This window comes from Camelus bactrianus, chromosome 31 (genome assembly GCF_048773025.1).
Source record: "Camelus bactrianus isolate YW-2024 breed Bactrian camel chromosome 31, ASM4877302v1, whole genome shotgun sequence".
NCBI classification, from domain to species: Eukaryota; Metazoa; Chordata; class Mammalia; order Artiodactyla; family Camelidae; genus Camelus; species Camelus bactrianus.
The window spans coordinates 19742074-19762663 of NC_133569.1; the positions used below are offsets into that span (position 1 = coordinate 19742074).

Below are 20590 nucleotides of genomic sequence, written 5' to 3' on the forward strand. Positions count from 1 at the left end.
CTGGGACTCAATAAATTGTAGAAGACTTTGTAATTGAAAATTGTAAGCTTTACTTCCTTTGAGTTATTGAGATATACCAAGCATGTTTAGACCTCAGGCTCTTTGTATGCACTTCTCTCTGCTTAGAACACTCTTTCTCCAGATATCCATAAAATTCATGTCCTCATTTTATCTAGTCAACTGTCAGAAGATCCTCACAGAGGTCTTCCCTGGCCAAACTATCTAATATAGAAGCTGCAGTCACTGTCTATTCCTTTAAATCTGTTAATGGGAACTGATCACACTATTGAAAACATTGTCTATTTGTGTGTTCTCTGTCTACTTCATTGGAAAATGCTCCTGGTCTCTTTTCTGCAGGGTTGTACGCCCATTGCCTAACACAACGTGCCTGACACAAAGAAAATGCTCAATAAAGGTTTGCATAATGAACAAATGCTTCTTACAACCATCTCTTCCAGTATGTTCACTGAGATAATGTCACATCATCTTTCAAATTTGGTGAATTCTAGGTGAAAGAAAACTACACTCATTATTTATTCTTAGCTCAGCCCCTGGTTATTGGTGTACTGGAGGTCAGCTCTAGCCATAAAATCCTGCTCAAATCTGCTATGTGGATTTTCTGTTTGGGACCATGAAAATCTACTCCAGAGTTATTACAAGTACTTCTGAATTTATACATGATCAAGATACACTGATACCATTATCTCTAATCAGTGTAAAAACTTCAGTAATGTGAGTAGACATGCCATCCAAATCTATTGCTACTATCTAAATATTCAAGGTAAATGAAAGCAAGCATTCTATACACAAATAGGATTGAAACTTTTCTTAGAATTTTAAAATATAAAGCATATATCAGTTGGTCGAAATATAAACGTGTATGTACTACTGAGGGAATAAACTGCTTTAATTAATAACTGTGAAAGCTGATAACTTTATATATAAAAACACTTGCTAAAAACGTTCGAGTAGTTGAATAAATAGAGCAATAAATCTAGTTAGTTTTAGAATACTAGATAAATTATGCAGAAGTATCTAACGTTATGGAAAAACATGGTTCTAATAAGGAGCAAGAATATTTATAAACAATCTAAATAATAGTAATTGGCAAAGAATACAAAAGTTGTTATAATTCTAATAATTTGAAGTACTCGCATTCCTAATATTATGTAAAATAAACCTTAAGAATTTTATTTTTAGTTCCTTAATTTCACCTAAACTCTAAAGCTTATTTTTAAAACATTCTATTTATGATTTTTTGTAAGAATGAATTAAAAGCCAAAGTTTCATGAGAAAGAAAATTTCTGAAATTATATAAAATATTCATAATAAATTACTTTGATCTAAAGTAATTAAAGTATATAGAGTATGAGGAAGAGAAATAATAGAATAAAATAAGGATACAAAAATACTATTATTTTCATTAATCAAATTTCTATAAGACAAATATTACAAAAGTACTTTAGTAAGATATTCTTTTATAGTTCTGATTCTAGGAAAGTAAAAATTAACAAAACACATCATCAACAGAACTGATACAGCTACCTACCCATTTTTAAACTTTAAAAGTTTGACAGCTCATTGAAGTAATGATGAATTCCTTTATGACCCTGCTTTTCTAGCATACTAAGAGATTTTTGGAGCCCGCATAGCTCCAAACAGTATAGTGAATTTGTTTGAAGAAACATTTATAGAATAGAAAATAAGTTTTAAACTGATGTCATGCAATTGATGTTGACAATGAAACAAACATGATATAAGCTTTAATTAAGAAGTCAAAAGCATACGCTGCTTTCTTAACTCCCAGAAAGCAATTATAGCACAGAATAAAGTAAAAAGCTATGACTTTAGCAGGAATGTAGTGGAGGCATTTATAACATTTTTTTTTCGGCCAAAGACAAACTATATAACATTTAAGAGATTCAGGTGTTCCCTTATCATGTATTCCTACAAAATATTCAAACAAGATGAATAGCGGCAATTAGAGGTAAAAAGGACTTCTTGAATAAAAGAAAGGCTTAGTAATTTATTTATGGATAACTATAACAATCTAACAGGACCTATTAAATTAATAAGTTCTTACAGAAAATGTAGTGAGTTTGGTGGAAACTGCTGAAGAAGGAACCAAACAGAAATGTCTTGAAATTTCACGAATATTTTACATTCTACATGCTGCAATGATCCTATTCTTCTACTCAGATAAAATGCTAAAATTATTATTCATTAAATGAAGCCTGAGATACAGATAATAAATCAATGACAATTTTTTTACTTTGAAAAACAATTACATTGCTTTGATTTCTAGATTTATGGTTTAAGGCTAATTTTTTCCAGTGATTGTGTGAAAAAGCAAGTGAATGCAAAACTGTTAGAAATAAATTATGCACATAAGGGCAACAATCATGAGCTTGCTTTTGAGAATATTTAGAAAAAAATTTATTCAAGTACTGCACAGAGCTTTAGTTTCTGAGATTGTTTCAAAGAAATTACATCACACAATCCTAATTAAGTTCAATGTTAAATTCAGGAGATAGAGGATGAAAACCTTAATAACTTAGTGGCAGCATCACCATTTACTTGGGCACTTTATCAGGCAGAATGAGTAAAAAATGATCTTGCTCATTCACCAGTTTCAGTTGAAATAAGCATCTATTTAGTATGGCAGTTGTAGAGTGACAGAGCAATTTTGTACATTATAATCCCCCGGAACCTCAGAATATTTCCTTTTTTGGAAATAGGGTCATTACAGATGAAATTAGTTTAGACAAGCACATACTGGAGTGGGATGGTTCCCTAATCCAATATGACTGATTTCCTTAGAAGAGGAGAGATGCATTGAGAAAAAGCCATGTAACGACACAGACAGAAATTGAAGGGATGCAGCTCCAAGCAAGGAATGCCAGATTGACAGCACCCCCAGAAGCTGGCAAGGAGGCAAGGAAGGCTGCTACCCAGAGTCTCAGAGGTAGCATGACTCTGCTGGCACCTGGACTTAGACTTCTATCCTCTGTAACAACTCCAACACATTTCTCCTGTTTTAAGCTACGCAGTTTATGATACTTGCTTTAGCAGCTCTAGGAAGCTAATACAGGGGCAAGACAAAGGACAAAAGAGGGTCCCCCTTGGTGATACAGGCATCTGGGGATAACAGGTAGATGCTGGAGAGGAGGGAGAGTAGAAAGTCCTGTCTGCTTCCCCAGACCTTTCTCTCCAGTAACAAGTTCAGAGATTTGGGAGCTGATCAAGGAAAAAGATATGACTGTGAGGTGATATTAGCAAAGGTCTGTCTAAGGAAGGGAATTCCCTCATAGCATGAGTTCTTCCAGAGACAATGGCACGGGACCACTACCCAGAAAGAGAAGAAGGGAGAGGGAAATTGGAGAGGGAGCTTATGTCTAGCACAAGAGGAATCTCTAGGTCAGAGAACTCCAAGCCTGGGGTCTTTTATTGTCTCAGGATTTGTTTTGTCTATGTCTTCCAGATGGGTATAGTTTCATGGAATATGAAAAGGCAGGTTCTAAATGTCTAAAAATGTACTTATTGGGCTGTATTTTAAGTAATTGGATGAGTAAAACTTTGAGTTTAGCTCTGATGGACTTTTCAGAATGGTCCCAGCCTGATGTGAGGAATTAAACATAGGGCCAAAAGTAGAGGCCAGTTTTGGCTCATTTATGTAACAATATATCCCTTGGCCCATGTTGTTATACAATCTAAGTGTATGTTATTTCATAAAGCCTGAACTTGGAGTCAGCAACAAAGCAGTCTAATGACTCAGAATCCTATATGTTCACAAACTAGGATTTCAAAGTCCATTTGCAGCCAGGCTGGCCAGTTAGCGGGGGGAATTCAGGACAGTAGGTCAGAAAAGGAGACGACTTTGATTTGTTTAATCACTTAGTAATAGAGTAACATTTTGGCTCTTTGGTACAATGCCTCTGGCTATCTGTAAATCTTGGTGAGTGTCATCTACAGGAAGATGTGTTAGTAAGTGCACAGACCACTCCCCTTCCTTCATCAGCCAGTGAGCCAAGGTAGGACTTTGTGGTCGTTTAACACCATGGACCCTATAGTATGATGAGATTCAGCCGTAAGTTCCAGTTCCTGGGCCATTTGTTCAGTGTGTGGATAACTCTTAGGACACACTTATCAGAACTTCTTTTAAATCCAGGGCATCTGTGGTCTCTTAAATTATTTACTGGTCATCACTGCCAGTAAAGAGAACTTATATTTTTAGACACCCCCCTGAGAAACAACTGGGTGGACTCAAACCTCATTTCAGCCCCTTCTGGACCTGTCAAGTCATCATGCTGTAACACCATCTGTTGCCTGAAAAGCTTACTCCAAATCCCTGACTGAGGGAGGAGATCTTTGGCCTCAGCCAGCATTTTCCATTGACAGTCTGCCCAGGCCATTATGAGACCTAGTGTAGGCAGAACAGCTTTCCAGGGCCTAAAAATCCACATCAGCAAGGTATTTGTGTACCTGGTCCAAAGCCTCCTCTGTGGGTCATTCCCAGCCTGTGCACTAATTGTGCAAGATCCTTTAGTAGGAACACCATTTTTTTTTGCATCCAAAACTAAACATTGATTAACAATGATGGATGGATTTTTTTAAAATTTTAGTTTTAATTTTAACACCTTTATTTTGGTATGGTACCTGTACAGTAAACTATACATATTTCAGATGCACAATTTGATGAATTTTGATAGATGTATACACCACCACAATCAAGACAGCTAACATTTCCATCACTCCCCAAGAGGTGCAAATTTCAAATTCCCAATTTATGCCTTTCCACCCTCTTTACCCCCGGAAAAGACAAGTTGATTCTCTATGTCTGTGAGTCTATTTCTGTTTTGTAGATAAGTTCATTTGTGTCCTTTCTGTTCGATTCCACAAATAAACAAAGTAGTATTCCACTGTGTATATATACCACACACTCTTTATCCAGTCATCTGTCGATGACATTTGGGTTGTTTCCATGTCTTGGCTATTAAGTAGTGCTGCTGTGAACACTGGGGTGCAGGTGTCTTTTTGAATTAAGGTTCCCTCTGGATATATGCCTAGGAGTGGGATTACCGGGTCATATGGTAAATCTATTTTTAGTTTTTTAAGGCTCCTCCATACTGTCCTCCACAGAGGCTGCAACAGTTTACATTTCCACCAACAGTGTAGGAGGGTTCCCTTTTCTCCGCACCTTCTCTAGCATTTATTGTTTGTGGACTTTTTAAGGATGGCCATTCTGACTGGTGTGAGGTGATATCTCATTGTAGTTTTGATTTGCATTTCTCTAACAATGAATGATGTTGACCATCTTTTCAAGTGCTTGTTGACCATCTGGATGCCTTCTTTGGAGAGATGTCTATTTAGGTCTTCTGCCCATTTTTTGATTGGGGTGCTTGTTTTTATGATATTAAGCTGCATGAGCTGTTTGTATATTTTGGAAATTAGTCTTTTGTCAGTCACATTTTTTTGCAAATATTTTCTCCCATTCTGTGGGTTGTCTTTTCGTGTTGCTGATGGTATCCTTAGCTGTGCAAAAGCTTTTAAGTTTAATTAGGTTCCATTTGTTTACTTTTTGCTTTTATTTCCATTACTCCAGGAGCTGGTTCAAAAAAAATATTGCCACGATTTATGTCAAAGAGTGTTCTGCCCATGTTTTCCTCCAGGAGTTTTATAGTATCTGGTCTTACATTGAGGTCTTCAATCCATTTTGAGTTTATTTCTGTATATGGGAATGTTCGACTTTCAGTCTTTTATAGTTAGCTGCCCAGCTTTCCCAGGACCTCTTGCCGCAGGGACTGTCTTTTCTCCACTACTCTGTCTTCTAGCTCACTGGTCCGTTCTTCTGCCCCGTTTAGTCCATTCTTGGTTCCTTCTAGTCTGTCATTCATTTCAGTAAATGTATTCTTCAACTCCGTTTGGGTATTCTTTATCGTTCCTAAACACTTCCCTCTGTGTATCTATATGCCTCCTGAGTTCTCTGAACATCTCTGCCATCATTACTCTAAATTCCTTCTCAGACAGACTGCCTATTTCCTCATCACTTATTTCTTCTTCTGGGATTATCTTGTGCCTTGGCCTGGAAGCTATTTCTCTGCCACCTCATATTGTCTAACTTTCTATTTGTATTTTTAGGTAGGTTAGTTACATTTTTCAACCTTGGAGAAATGGCCCTCCGTGGGAGACATCTTATGTATCCCAGCAGTACACTTCTCTCTCGTCACTCAAGGGCCAGGGTCCAGCTGGTCCTAATGTAGAGTCTCATCTGTCTTTGTGGGTTCCTTCCACAGGCTCTGGGATTGTTGTTTTCTTATTTCTGGGATCTACCCCTGGTGGATGAGGCTGGACTAGAGGACTATGCAGGTCTTCTTCTAGCAGGAGGAGACAGTGATCGCCCACTGCTAGATGGAGCTTGGTCCTGGCCCTCTAGTGGGTAGGGCCGTGCCCAGGGATGTGCCTAGAGGGAGCTGTTGGCTCAGGAAGATTGCTGATGGGTGAGGCTGAGTTCCTACCCAGTATGTTGTTTGGCCTGAGGCTTCCCATCATGTAAGCCTACAGGCTACTGGGTGGGGGGTAAGTCTTGTTGCTAATGATTCAAGCAAGATGTCAGCCTCCAGGAAAGCTCATGTAGATGAGCGTTCTCTGAATGTCTGCTACCAGCTTTTATTTCTCCATGGTCAGCCACAGCCGCCCCCTACCTCCTTAGGAGACTTTCCAAAACCAGCAGGCAGATTTGGTGCAGGTTCCTGTAAAGTTACTGCCTCTGTCCTTGGACCCAGCGTGCGCAAAATTCTGTGTGCACTTCCCAAGTGAGTGAAGTCTGTTTCCCCTAGTCCTGTGGGGCTCCTGGAGTTAAGCGCCACTGGCCTCCAAAACCAGATGTTCTGGAGTTTCCTCTTCCCAATGCCAGAACCCCAGGCCAGGGAGACTGATGTGGGGCTCAGAACTCACTCCTGTGGAAGGGCCTCTGCAACTTAAATATTCTTCAGCTTGTGGGTTGCCCGCCCAATTATATTACGAGCACGCCCCTCCTACCATCCTTCTGAGGTTCTCTATTTATGCTTCCAGTTGAAAAGGATCTTTTTTTGCTAGGTTCCAGTCTGGGATTTTTTGATGGTTGTTTAGTAGTCAGCTGTGGTTTTGCTGTAGTTGTGAGGAGGGGCGAGCTCATGGTCCTACTACACTTCCTTCTTGACCAGAAATCCTGTATTTTCTTTTTATCTGTATATATATTTCTATAATATCATAACAAAGCAAATAAACCATTTCTGATAGATGAATATATGTGTAAATATATTTAATCTCCTTTATGTAGAGTTACTGTTTCTAAGAAAAGATTTTTAAAAATTCAAAATATTTTTATATTTGACTATGTAAAATTTTAAAATATCTGAATGCTAAAATCACTGTTAAGAAAATTAAAGCAAATGAAAAAATGTGAAAAATAAATCATTCTCATCACACATCATCCAAAATATTTAATATCCTTAGTATATTAAAAGGTCTTGTGAATCACTACAAAAAAGAAAAAGACTGAAAGGAGAGCATACGATCTGGCAAGAGATTAATTAAAAACAAGAGACATACAAATTACCAAACACATTTACCAAACATATTTAAGAATTGTCAGACTTAACAGTAATCAGCACAGCTCATGCCAGTTAGATTTGGGGTATCTGTTGCGGCTGAAACAATTCTAGTTGGTAAATCTATAAAGTATGTAGCGTGACTATGTGTGTTTATGTGGTGTAGTAACAGAGTAACAGAGGGATAGCAGTGGTTCTATCAGCTCTTCCTCCAAAATATATCCTCCATATCTACACTTTTCTCCACTTCCAACGTCAGCATGTTAATCCAAGTCACCATTACTCCTTATTGAGACTAATGCAGCAGTTTCCTAACTGGTCCCTAGGATTCTGCGATCATTCTTTGATCCCCAAATTCTCTTCACCAGTGATTTTTCAGAGTCAAAATCAGAACATGTCATTCTCTTCAGAACTATCCAGGACTTCAGGACTTTATTTATACATCAAAGAAAGTTCAAGCTATCATATTGTCCTGGTTTGTTTCCTTTGTAGCACTTAGCCATACTGAAAAAAAAATACATTTGGGGGAAGGTAAATTATTTATTTGATTATTGTTTGTATGTAATATAAGTATTGTGTAATTTAGGACCTTGTTTGTTTTATTCGTAGCTATGTGCCCATCACTTAGAAAAGAATCTGAAACAGTAGACGTTCCATAAAGATTCACGGAATGTATGACTAAATTAGGGAGTGGATAGTGAATGATGGGGGGAAAGTGTTGTTAAGTCAGTAAGGTGAAATTTAAAGGGAGAAATCAAAACATTATCTCCATTTTACTTCACTGGAAGTTTAGATTTTATCTATTTAAAGATCATTCCAATGTACCATGATTCTCAAAGTAGGATCAAATATAGGTTTTGATTTAGCTGTAAGAATCAGAGACTTAAGTTGATCTCATTTAATATAATTCATAACTTTTCTTGTGCATAAGTCAAATGCTAGTGAAAGGTCAATATCAGGTCAATATACATTAAGTGAGACACACAGGAATTCTTCACAAAGTAATAGTGGATTTAACACTGATAATTCATGGAACAGCTCCTCTATGACAGAATTTTTAATAAAGAATTAAGCATATATTTTAGATTGACTGCTTCAGAAGTGGTTTCTTCTCTAATTTCTAGGGAATAGAATTTCTGTTTAAAAAACGAGAGACTATGAAAGAGGTGTCTGTACCCTCATGTTTGTAACATTATTCACAACAGCCAAACGGTGGAAGCAACTCAAGTATCAATCAACAGATAAACAGATAACAAATTGTAGTGTACATATAATAGCATATTGTTTAGCCTCAGAAAGGAAGGGACTTCTGACACATGCGACAACAGGGGTGAACCTTGGGGACGTGATGCTATGTGAAATGAGACAGATGTAAAAAGACAATACTTGTTATTACACTTATATGAGGTACTTGAGCCAAATTCATAAAGACAAAATGTAGAATGGTGGTTGCCGGGGTGGAGAAAGAAGGGAATGGGGAATTACTGTTTAACAGGTATATCGTTTCAGTTTTGCCACATGAAAAGCATTCTTGAGGTGGGTTGCACAACAAAGTGAATGTATTTAATGCTACTGAATTACACAGTGAAAAATGGTTAAGAAAGTAAATTTTATGTTATGTGCATTTTAACAAAATTTTAAAAATTTGAAATGAGATGGGCTATACTTCCAATTTAACTAAATAAGATTCTTTCTAAATAGATAAAAAGTAAACAAATTGTTCAGGATCAAAGCTCACTCTTTAGAGAATTAAACAATCTTAAGCAATGAACCTTTCAAAGATGTTTTATACCTTGGAACTACAACGAAAGATTCCTACCAGGTTCCAGTCACACAGAAAGTAACCTGGAACCTTCAAAATTCAGAAGTTAATGTCAATTCTTAAGAATAAAAGCTTAAGAATAAAAGCCTTCAGGGGCACCTGTTGTCTGAAATTCCACAAAGTCACTCACCAATTTTACACCTTACACATACCAAAGACTACCCTGAAGACATGTTCTTGTGGCTAAACTTAGATTCTCTAAATGAGTTTATTATATGTGTGCTTTTATTTGAATCAGTAGGAAGCTAATAATAGAATTAAACTGATAAAATATGCCAAGTGGTTTCTTTTGACTTCAGGATACATATATTACCTAACTCATATTGATTGATTTTGGATTTTTATGTCATGACAGTCTTTGCCAAACCAGGGAGCGGCAGGGCAAATTAACACTGCAATATTTTACAGTTAATTAATCAATTAAACTGTGGATGGAACCAGTTTTTAAAGTATCAACAATGTAGTATTAGGAAGTAATATTATACTAATAGATTTATATGCTCAAACAAAATTACAACTCACTACTAACTCGAATTTAATAAAAATGGCATGGCTTAATATGTGCTTTTTCTCAAAATATTTTTAGATGTATTTTAATTCACATCAAATCTGGATTTGATCATTCAAGTTGTCAACAAAGTCTGGAATACTTTTAATTATGGCCAAATTTGGGGAAGGAAAAACCCACATCACAGGTCCACCTCATGGCTACCTCCCTTTCAGATTGTTCACCAGTGTTTCAATGAGTTGTTTGGATATATATTAACCCAGGGCTTTACTTTTAATACAAAAGCTAATTGTCCTTTCCTTTTATAAAGACTTTTGCATTCCTTCTAGCAAAATACCGAGGATCCACTAAAAATAATCCTGTCCACCAGTTTTAGATTAAGACCATCACAAGCAACATTGTAGAGAATTACTGTAAATGTGTGTGTAGTGATTGCTCCAAGTTGTACCAGTAAATTACCATGAACATAATTTGAAGTATTATAGTTAAATGAAAAAAACAAGCTGCTTTTGGATGCAAAACCAACAGTATCTACTTCCCAAAAAAGTACACAGAAAATTAAGGAAATCATCTGGGTGATTTACGACCAAATTTCCAAATAAGCAAGGCTTGAGATGTCAGATTATTCTGTCTCCCTCGCCTAGTTCCCAAAGCATGTATGGATCCAGCCAGAAGAGTTTTAAAGTTCATGTATTTCCTGAGTCGTGGCATTTCACAAGTGAGAATACACAATGAGAATGCTTCCGGTCCCAGTGGCATAGGATGTTTCACAGAGCTTAATCACATCCATAAAAGTCTCTCTCAAAACAAAACGTATTGCTGATGGATGACGTCCATTGCTGTCTGACGTTTCTTTCAGGTGGTGACTTCGCAGATGAAAAATGACTAATGCACAATACCCCAAATAAATTATATCTTCTCCATCCCCATTTCCCATAAACTCCTTCACACACACTTGCTTTAAGTGAATGGAAATAAAGGCAAAACAAAATAGGCTGCCAAATTCTATTGTGTATAGAGTCATCATTTTCATCCTGGGATGATATGGCAACCTCCTTCCCCCTGCCCTCACTAATGCCCCTGTCTTTAATTACAGAAAGCATTTTTCTTGAACTCCTGCCACCAAAACTCAGAAGCACTTTTAAGTAGTCTTTTCATTGTCAACATTTCCTAGCTAGAGATCGTTAAATAGAGATTATTAAAAGATAACACTACACCAAAGGTTATTTCCATGTACTTGAGTCTTCTCTGAGCAGAAAGATTGAACAATTTACATACTGTAGCTTCTACACCTAGGAGACTATCTAAGTCACCCTCCTTGTGTTAGAGACCAGGACAGAGGCATAGACAAGCCAGTAACTTCTCATACCATGTGCTAGTCCTAGTTAGCTCTTAATCGAATGCCTTTTCCACTCTGCCAAACTACCAAGTTGCTAACACAGCACAGAATTAGGGTTAGAGAAGGTGCCCAAAGCTACGTGGTTGTTTAGATCTCAAGTTAAATATTACAAACAGGAAGAACCAAATAGCGACTAAAACTGAGGGTTTTTTTAAAAGGAATCAGATAAGCACACAGAGAAAAAATGAACAAACTTGAATCGTATTTCCTCTCATGTAATCCTTATTTCTTTTCTAGGAGATATTAATATCAAAAATAGAGGATTAGAAGAGTTTGAAGGAGAAAGGGATAAGCAAAGAGCCTGATGACTCCAGAAACAGAAAATTCATAGACTATCAATTCCAGAATAATCTATTAAAGTTGGTAAAAACCATGGGTCTCTCAGCCACTCTACAGCACCAAATAAATTTTTTGGTGAATTGAATTAAGTAAAAAATGGAAGATAAAATAAAATCAGACTAAGATATCAAGTGTACTTATTTCATGCGGCCCCTTGTCAGGTAGAGCAAGATTCATTTCTGTGAATCTTATTATGTATATTTTTTTCTCCTTGCTTTATTGGTTAGGAAGCCCAGAGCTAAAATTTCAACCTCTCTGTAGCAACAACAGAGTTCCTATTGTATATATGTTTTATACTAATCTTAATTCTACCATCAATTTATTTTTTCTCTTACTTGTAAGTTATTTCAAATCCTTTTTTGAATGAGTTATAGTATAAATCAATTCTATAATCCATAAACTATATATTTTTTCTCATTTTCCCCCCAAAAAGATACAGTGTTTATAGGCATTAGTTGGAAAGAAACACCCGGGGGAAAGATACTCCATATGTTGATAAGAATGCCATTTACAAAGCTTAATCAAGAAACAACATTCTCCTTTATTTCCTATATGTAAATAACTCCATTAGGACTTGATATAAGTTGCATGATAATATGCAGAAAAAAACAGGATCTTCCTCAAAGAAGCAGAACTTGGAAAATCAAATTTTGCTTCCTTTTCCAAGCACAAAATTAATTTCCAGGTGATAGCTCATTAAAATGAACACCAAGCACAGCCTCTGGGGCCAGGGGAGTGTGCTGGGAAATGTCAGAACTTTTAGTCTGAAGTGGCTGGGGCAGGTGTCCGGGGGGGGGGGGGAGGGGGGTGCGGGTGTGTGTGCGCGCGCTTGTGTGTGTGTCTGTGTCTGTGTATAGTCATCTTCTCATAGGTATAACCAAATCCTTCTAGTCAAGAAATTGAACTCCATCAAAGAAAAGGACAAAATCCCTGGGACTGCAGATGTCATATATACTCGAGTCTACTCTGGTCAACAGTATTCAAATAAAGGTCTCTTAGTTTGTTTTTTTTTTTTTAATGGTAGTAAAATATACGTAACATAAAATTTACCATCTCATATATAAAATTTTAAGTGTGCATTTCAGTGGTGTTAAGTACATTCACATTATTGTGCAACCATCACCACCATCCACCTCTAGAATTCTTTACATCTTGCAAAACTGAAACTTTATACCCATTAAACAACTCCTCATCTCTCCCTATAGCTACTGGAAACCACTATTCTCCTTTCTGTCTTTAGGAATTTGATTACTCTAGGTACTTATGGTGAATAATGCTTCTATGAACATAGGTGTATAAAAATCTCTTGGAGGCCCTGCTTTCAGTTCTTCTGGAAATATCCAGAAGCAGAATGGCTGAATCGTATGATAATTCCATTTAAAATTTTTTGAGGAACAGCCATACTGTTTTCCAAAGCAGCTATACCATTTTGCATTCCCACAAACAATGCGCAAGGGTTCCAATTTCTCTACATCCACAACAACCCGTTATTACCATTTTTGTGAATTAACCATCTTAATGTGTGTGAAGCGGTATCTCATTGTATTTCCATTAGTTTCTGAAACAGGATTTTCAGAAAATTGCTCTGTATTTCAGCCATTACATTTAAGAAGACAATAGAGCATTCAACAAAAGATGAGTAGATTTATAAGTTATTCATAAGCGACAACAATCCTTACCAAGTAGTCCAACTTTAACTGTTAATTAACATGAAAACAAGACCTGTTCTTTCCTAAGCCTCAAATGCTTGCCTAAGGTCTCAAGCCATTAAGACTGAAAACTATGTAATGGTGTAAATTACCAGGCCTGACTGGTTGTGATTAAGTCATGACTGCTGAATTTCTTCTGGAACAACAATAGGTGGCAGTAAATAAGATTGTAAATGGGCCTGTCTATTTAAAGACAAGCAGAAGTTCCAATGTATCTTTTTTTGCTCTTTTTCCCCCAAGCATTTTGCATTTGATAAAACCCAAAACACATTTAGCTCTTAGCAATAACCACCCCCCTCTTTTTGAAACACATGTGTGTCTCAAGAGAATGAATCCATATGTTTCTGATTCATTTACAATTAATTCATCAAAATGTTGTTTTGATGTCCAAGAAGCTTTATTGAGGCTCTCTCATGAGCCTTTTTTCTTAGAAACAGGAAATCATGCCTTGCCAAGAGCCAAACTCAAAACACACCAAAGAGTTCTAAGCTGAGTTTGAAACACTGAGACTTCAACATCTAAGTGACTGCCAAACTTGGACAAGAACATCTCTTCATCTCCACATGCAAGCCAAACCCAGATTTAATATCAGATTAATCTCTGGCTCTTGAGATGCCCAGCATGACTTGAGCCTTTTTGTACAAGCATCATGAGATTTCAGGTGAGCAGCAAAGCAGTATGAAGATGAGAAGGAAGACCCAACAGATTTTTTTAAAAAATTTATACTAGCAAGACATAGCGAGTTTATAAAAATGCTTGTAGACAATACATCCATTGATAACCCCTGAACTGTCTCCTTTCATCCAGTCCACGTTCCTTCCCATTTGTAATTATCTCAAACAGGATGGCTTAACACCAGGTGATGTTAAACAGGGTAAAGTCCAGGCTGTTTTTAAATTCACATGCTCTCCCCACATAGCAAACTTTCCTCTTACAGTGATCAATGCCATTCAGCTTCAGTGCTCCAAGCGCTAACACTTCAGCCACCTCTAGGATTCTGTTACTCTTCTACCTGAACTCATGCAGGTTTATATCTTACATCAATCCTCCTCAAATTCTCCAATCTAGCCAAACAGATCAACTTTCTCCAAATCTCAATTTACGCCTTCAGATCAAGTTTTTGCTCACATCATCCCGTTTTTCTGTCTCTCTGAATCTCACCATCCTTCCTGCTTGAATCTTGCTTCCTCTCTAAAGTCATATATGTCAACCTCTGCCTAACGTCATCCTGTCTCCTTCAGAATGCCTAACGTACTTATTCTCAGGTTATATGGTTATTACCATGTATGCCTCTGTAACAACTCTTTTACTGTAATCAAATGTATATTAAAAGGATGAATTAACCCAAATTATATAATTTTTCAAAGATTGTACTGCTTCAATCACTAGTGCTACCTACCTGCACAAGGGAGAAAAATGAGATAAAACTGATTGCACTTAGAGAATCCTATATGTGATAAAAAATATAGAAACGTATTTTAATTTATGCATGATCTAGTTTTGTAATCATGAAAGCTCTAAGATGATGATGACATAAGAATTTCTAGGGAAACAAAATTTAAGAAGGGATCAACTCGAGGTTTAATTCTGCTAAAATCAGATATATTAGGTTTATTCCTGAGCTGCCTTAAAGTCAATTGTAATTATCAGAAAGAAAAGTAAAATACTCCTTGCACTTTAACTCAGATCAACGGAGGATAACTGGTTAATGATATGAGAGTGTGTTATTCAGGGCTCTTCAGAGAAACACAGACCCAATAGCATGTATATATTAGAAAAATTAACTCACATGATTACAGAGGCTGAGAAGTCCCATGATCTTCTGTCTGCAAACTGAAGAACCAGGAAAACCAGTGGGATAATGGTAGTCACAAGTCCATCCCTTGTCAACTTGGCATCCATATGCATCTCCATAAACCAAACTTAATCTCCTAATAAAAACATTAACAAGGTCATAATCTTACCTAATATGATACAACTACCCTGCATACAACCAAAAATGCACAAATTCCTTTCCTAGAAGAGGAGGCAAATTCCTTAAATCCTTAAAAGGAGTTTATTCTTCCCCTGATATCCTGTAACTTTAAAATACTAGATGTGAAATTAACAATACTTAAAACACAGATGTAAAATCAATACATCTGATGTTTATAATGATAAAGGAATTAGATAGGAAAGAAAACAAAGCTATTTGCTTAATATATGCATATATTCACATGAATATATTCATAACAAAATAAAGAGAAAAACATGACAATTACAGTTCTCATTTCTGTAGGAGGTCACATGGTCATAGCTATCTTCTTTTACCACCCATTCTGTGTTCCCTGTGCCTTCAGCAAGCACCTCAGCTGTTCATGGTTCTTTACCTGCTGGAGTGACCCAAATCTTCATTTTTAAAGGGTCCGGGCCAAGTAGTTCTGCTTGGACTGAGTTGCCGGTTTCCACTGGGCTTTACCTCTTCTTTACCTCCATTATTTAGTGGTAGTCTGATTTCTCCAATCACCCCAGCCAGCACCATAACGCCCTGCTTTGTTGATTCAGAGGAATGAGAAGCCCAAAGTGGCCTGGTGGCCATCTTAACTTTCAGTTCAATGAAATCATTGTTGTATCTCCTGGTGAAAGCATTCCTCCCTCTAGAAATAAGACCTGTGGGCCAACAGAGCATAAAGTCATGGAAACACGAAGTAGAATTTTGCTAGTGGGTCACGAGAGGTAATACTGAGTGACACTCCTCCTATTTCTACCCCTGGATCCTTGAACCCATGAATTCTTGCTATGGGAGGAACAATACCATATATTGGATACTGACTCAGAATATATACAGCCTTCTGGAGGCCCCAGCTTTGTAAATTACTTCACCTTAGCTGCCACTGGAACTGAGTCTTCAAAGGGCTATTCCATAATTCTATCAAGCCAGCTGCTTTAGGCTAGTGGAAACATGGTTAAGACCATGTTTGGGCCCATTGCCACACTTCTTTTGCTATGAAGTAAGTTTCTTAATCAGAAGCAATGCTGTGTCGAATACTGTGATAGTGGATATGGCGTCCTGTAAGTCCACAGATGGTAGTTGGTAGTTTTGGCAGAAACAATGTGTACAGGGAAAGCAAATCCACATCCAGAGTATCTATTACAGCAAACAAACAAAAAACCAAAAAAACACAACTCTGCCTCTTCTATTTTGGAAGTGGCCCAGTAATCAACCTACCACTGAGTAGCTGGCTGATCATCCCAGGGAACAGTGACATATCAGGGGCTCAGTGTTGGTCTCTGATGCTGACAGACTGGGCACGTAGCCATGGTCATAGCCAGATCGGCACTGGCAAGTGGAAGTCAGTGTTTCTGAGTCCATGTATAACCTCCACCCCTGCCACCATGGCCAGTATGTTCATGAGCCCATTGGGCAATGACAGAAGAGCCGTGGAAAGAGACTGACTAGAATCCACAGAATGGGTATACTCTTGATTATTAAAATCTTCCTCTGCTGAGGTCACCTTTTGGTGGAACATAAATATCTTCATGTATTTTGCCAATTCAGAGAGGTTTATCCATATACTTCTTTAGCAAAGTTGTCACTAATTTTTTAATCAAGTTCCTTCTCGGTCCTTGACCATCCAGCCAAACCACTGGCTCCTGCTCATGAATCAGTATATAATCCCATAGCTGGTCATCTCTCCTTCCGAGCAAAAGTGTACAGCCAGGTGCTCTGCCTGATGTTCTGCCCGCTGGGAGCATTTTCCTTTACCACTGTTCTTCAGAGATTTCCCAGAGAGTGTCTGAAGGGTTACAGCTGTCCACTTTTGTGTGGTGCCTGCATATTATGCAGAAACATCTGCATAATAAATAAATAGTATAATATACGTGTATGTGCGTGTATAAATAAACAGTAAAGGTACCTGAGCTCTCTCCTCCTCTGCTAACTATTGCAAAGAACTCCCTATGAGACCACAGGTGCAGGCTGAGAGGGAGAAGGCAGTAGAGCAGGAGTGGGGACCATGGGCATTTGGACCACTTCATGTAACTTTCTTGTGCTTTCAAGGCCTGCTGGGGCCGATCACACAGATAACACTTCTATTTGATGGAGTGCAGCTCTGCAAACTCAATTTTATGGCTTGGTAGGTCAGACAGCACCCAGTTCATGAAAGACAGCTCACGTCGCATGGTAATTTGGTGGCCCATGGACAAGCCTGCAGTCTCTAGTAAGGGCTAGTAGCAGGCCAAAAGATGTTTCTTAAAAGAAGAATATCTGCAGGTGATGGCAGGGCCTTTCTCCAATGTCTGAAAGGCCTGTGCTGCAGTTCGCATATAGAGGCCTGCTAAAGTCTCGAAATAGCATCCCTATTTATCACTGACACTTCAAGCACCATTGGATTGGCTGGAGCAAATGACCCAACTGGCAGAGCCGCTTACTCAACAGCCTGGACATATTTCACAGCCTTCTCTTGTTCTGGGCTCCACCCAAAACTAGCAGCTTTTCAGGTCACTTTATTAACAGGCTGAAGTAACACAGCCAAGTTAGGAAGATACTGCCTCCAAGATCCAAAGAGGATCACTAGGCACTGTGCTCCATTCTTGGCTTCAGGACAGACCAAATGCAACAACTAGTCCTTCACCTTACAAGGGAGGTATCTCGCCTTGCCCTACACCACTGGACCCTTAGAAATTCCACTGAAGTAAAAGGCTCCTGAAATTTAGTCCAGTTTATTTCCCACTCTCTGACAGCAGTCTCACCAATAAGTCTTAGGTAGTTGCTACTTCTAGCTCACTAGTTCCGATCAGCATAATGTCATCAGTGTAATCAACTAGTATGATACCTGATGGAAGAGAAAGATGATCAAGATTCCTGCAAACTCAGTTCTGACATAGGCCTGGAGAGTAGATATATTCCTGAGATAGTACCATGAAGGCATATTCCTGGCCTTGCCAGCTGAAAGCAAACTGCTTCTGGGGCACCTTACGGACAGATATGGAGAAGAAGACATTTGCTGGATTAACAGCTGCATACCAGAGGATGTGTTAATTTGCTGAAGAAATGACAGCAGCTGCAATTTGAGTCACCACCTGGCCAAGCTTACAATAATCCACTCTCATTCTCCAAGATCCATCTGTCTTCTGCACAGGCCAAATGGAAGAGCTAAATGGGGATATGGTGGGAATCACCACTCCATCTTTCAAGTCCTTGATGGTGGCACTAAACTGTAATTCCTCTAGGGGTGCAGACTGGTTTTCTTTACTATTTTCCTAGATGGAGGCAGCTCTAATGGCTTCCATTTGGCCTTTCTCATCACAATAGGCCTCACTCCACATTGGTCAGAGACTGTTGTTGGGATTCTGCCAGCTGCTAAGTATATCTATTATAATTATGCATTACAGAACTGGGGAAATAACCACAGGATGGGTTCAAGAACCCTGCTTATAAGCCCCTACTCTGACTGTTGGGACAACTTTTGGGTTTCCTGGAGTCAGTGTTGGTTTGAAGTAGTGTCCAGTAGACCCCAAAAGGTCTGATTATTTCCCTTTCCTCAATGTACAATGTACTTTGGTAACAGATGTTAGATCCTCTGGGGGAAGACTGAGAGAGAAATTAATAGTATAAATTTTCCACAGTTTATAGGGGTCCTTCCTCAAGGGGACCCAGACTCCCCCTCATTCAAGGGGTTCTGGGTCTGTGAGCTGGCACAACTCTGGAAGCTGATTGTGAGGCCATGACTATCTGTTTTGATGATTCAAGTTAGGCTTTTGTTCACTTGACTTGGAATTTTTCTGCTTATACAGATAAAGTAAGAGTTTAGCAGACTTCCTACCATGATTAACTAGCCAACATTGTGGGTCTGTGCACGTCAGACTATTCTGTTCTAACTGCTGCTTTGACTCTGCCGTCCATTTCAGTAATCATGCTTACCTTGCCTTTGACAACTGAGTACCACCACTTGGCTTCTGCCACATGTGGATCCATCTAGTCCCTTGCATTTAGGTTTTCCAATTAAGTTGCTGTTGTTCCCACTGTAAGGTCTGATCTGCAAGGAAAAAAACTATTTTGGAGCTCTTCAAGGATACTAGGGCTCTCCTCACAAATTTATTTCTCAAAGTATTTGTGAGAAGGTCTTCTAGACCTTCTCAGTGTGGGTGAGTCAGTCTTAAACAACAAATTGACACAAATATTACAATCTCCCTAAGCCTCTCAATCTCCTCCTATACATTAAGCTAAGAAGATTAGGCTTTTCCAATTTGCTCACAATGGACCATTCATGTTTTAGCCAAGCAACCAATCAAACTGTTAGATCTCTTTCTAACTTTCCAAGTTGCAACATTAGATGAAGAATCTCTGCTTAGTGAGCTCATATCAATAAATGCTACCTGATCCAACTTCATTTTTCTTCTACTTTTATCCATTCTCATATATGTTCCTTTGTTTTCTGCTTGTATAAATTAGACAAATCAAGTAGTTCTTTTGTAGCATAGTGCACCTTCTTATGGGTCACACTTTGTACCACTTCAGTCTAGATATAAGTCTAGAAGCAAAGAGGTGGAGTCGGGTCCTGAGGAGAATCAGCATAGATCTGGAGAGCAATGGCCTCTGGGGAGGCCATTAGCATTTCCTCAAGCAATGCAGGGTTAAATCCCCGCAGGGTTAACCCCTTAGACGAAGGTGAAAAGTGATGATGAAAGGAAAAATTCTAAAGAAAAAGAAAAGAGGAAATATTTTTTAAAAAATAAGGCATATTGAACCTCACTGGTTTTTAATATTTAAGGATGGTTCAATATCTGCAAATCAATTTAGTGTGATACACTATATTAACAAACTGAAGAATAAAAACTGTATGATCATCTCAGTAAATGAAGAAAAAGCTTTTGATAAAATTTAATATCCTTTTATGATAAAAACTCTTAATAAAGTGAGTATAGAGGGAACATACTCAATGTAATAAAGACCATATGCAGCAAGCCCACAGCTAACGTCATACTCAATGGTGAAGAGCTAAAAGAATTTTCTCAAAATCAAGAACAAGACAAGGATACCCAATCTCACCACTTTTATTAAACATAGCTTTGGAAGTTCTAGCCAAAGCAATCAGACAAGAAGAAGAAACAAAAGAAATCCAAATTGGGAAGGAAGAAATAAAAATGTTACCATTTGTTGATTATGGGATACCATAGAAAATCCAAAAGATGACACCAAAAAACTACTAGAACTCATCAATGAATTTGGGAAAGTTGTAGGAT

At 38.0% G+C, this 20590-nt stretch overlaps 1 long non-coding RNA gene across 1 annotated transcript in view; it reads right to left on the reverse strand.

Moving 5' to 3' along the window:
• Positions 1–15290, reverse strand: part of LOC141575719 (uncharacterized) — a 57345-nt gene extending 42055 nt beyond the window's left edge. The window contains exon 1 of the long non-coding RNA XR_012503465.1: positions 15156–15290. This is a non-coding gene — a long non-coding RNA (uncharacterized LOC141575719). The remainder of the gene's footprint in view (positions 1–15155) is intronic.
• Positions 15291–20590: the final 5300 nt, after the last annotated feature.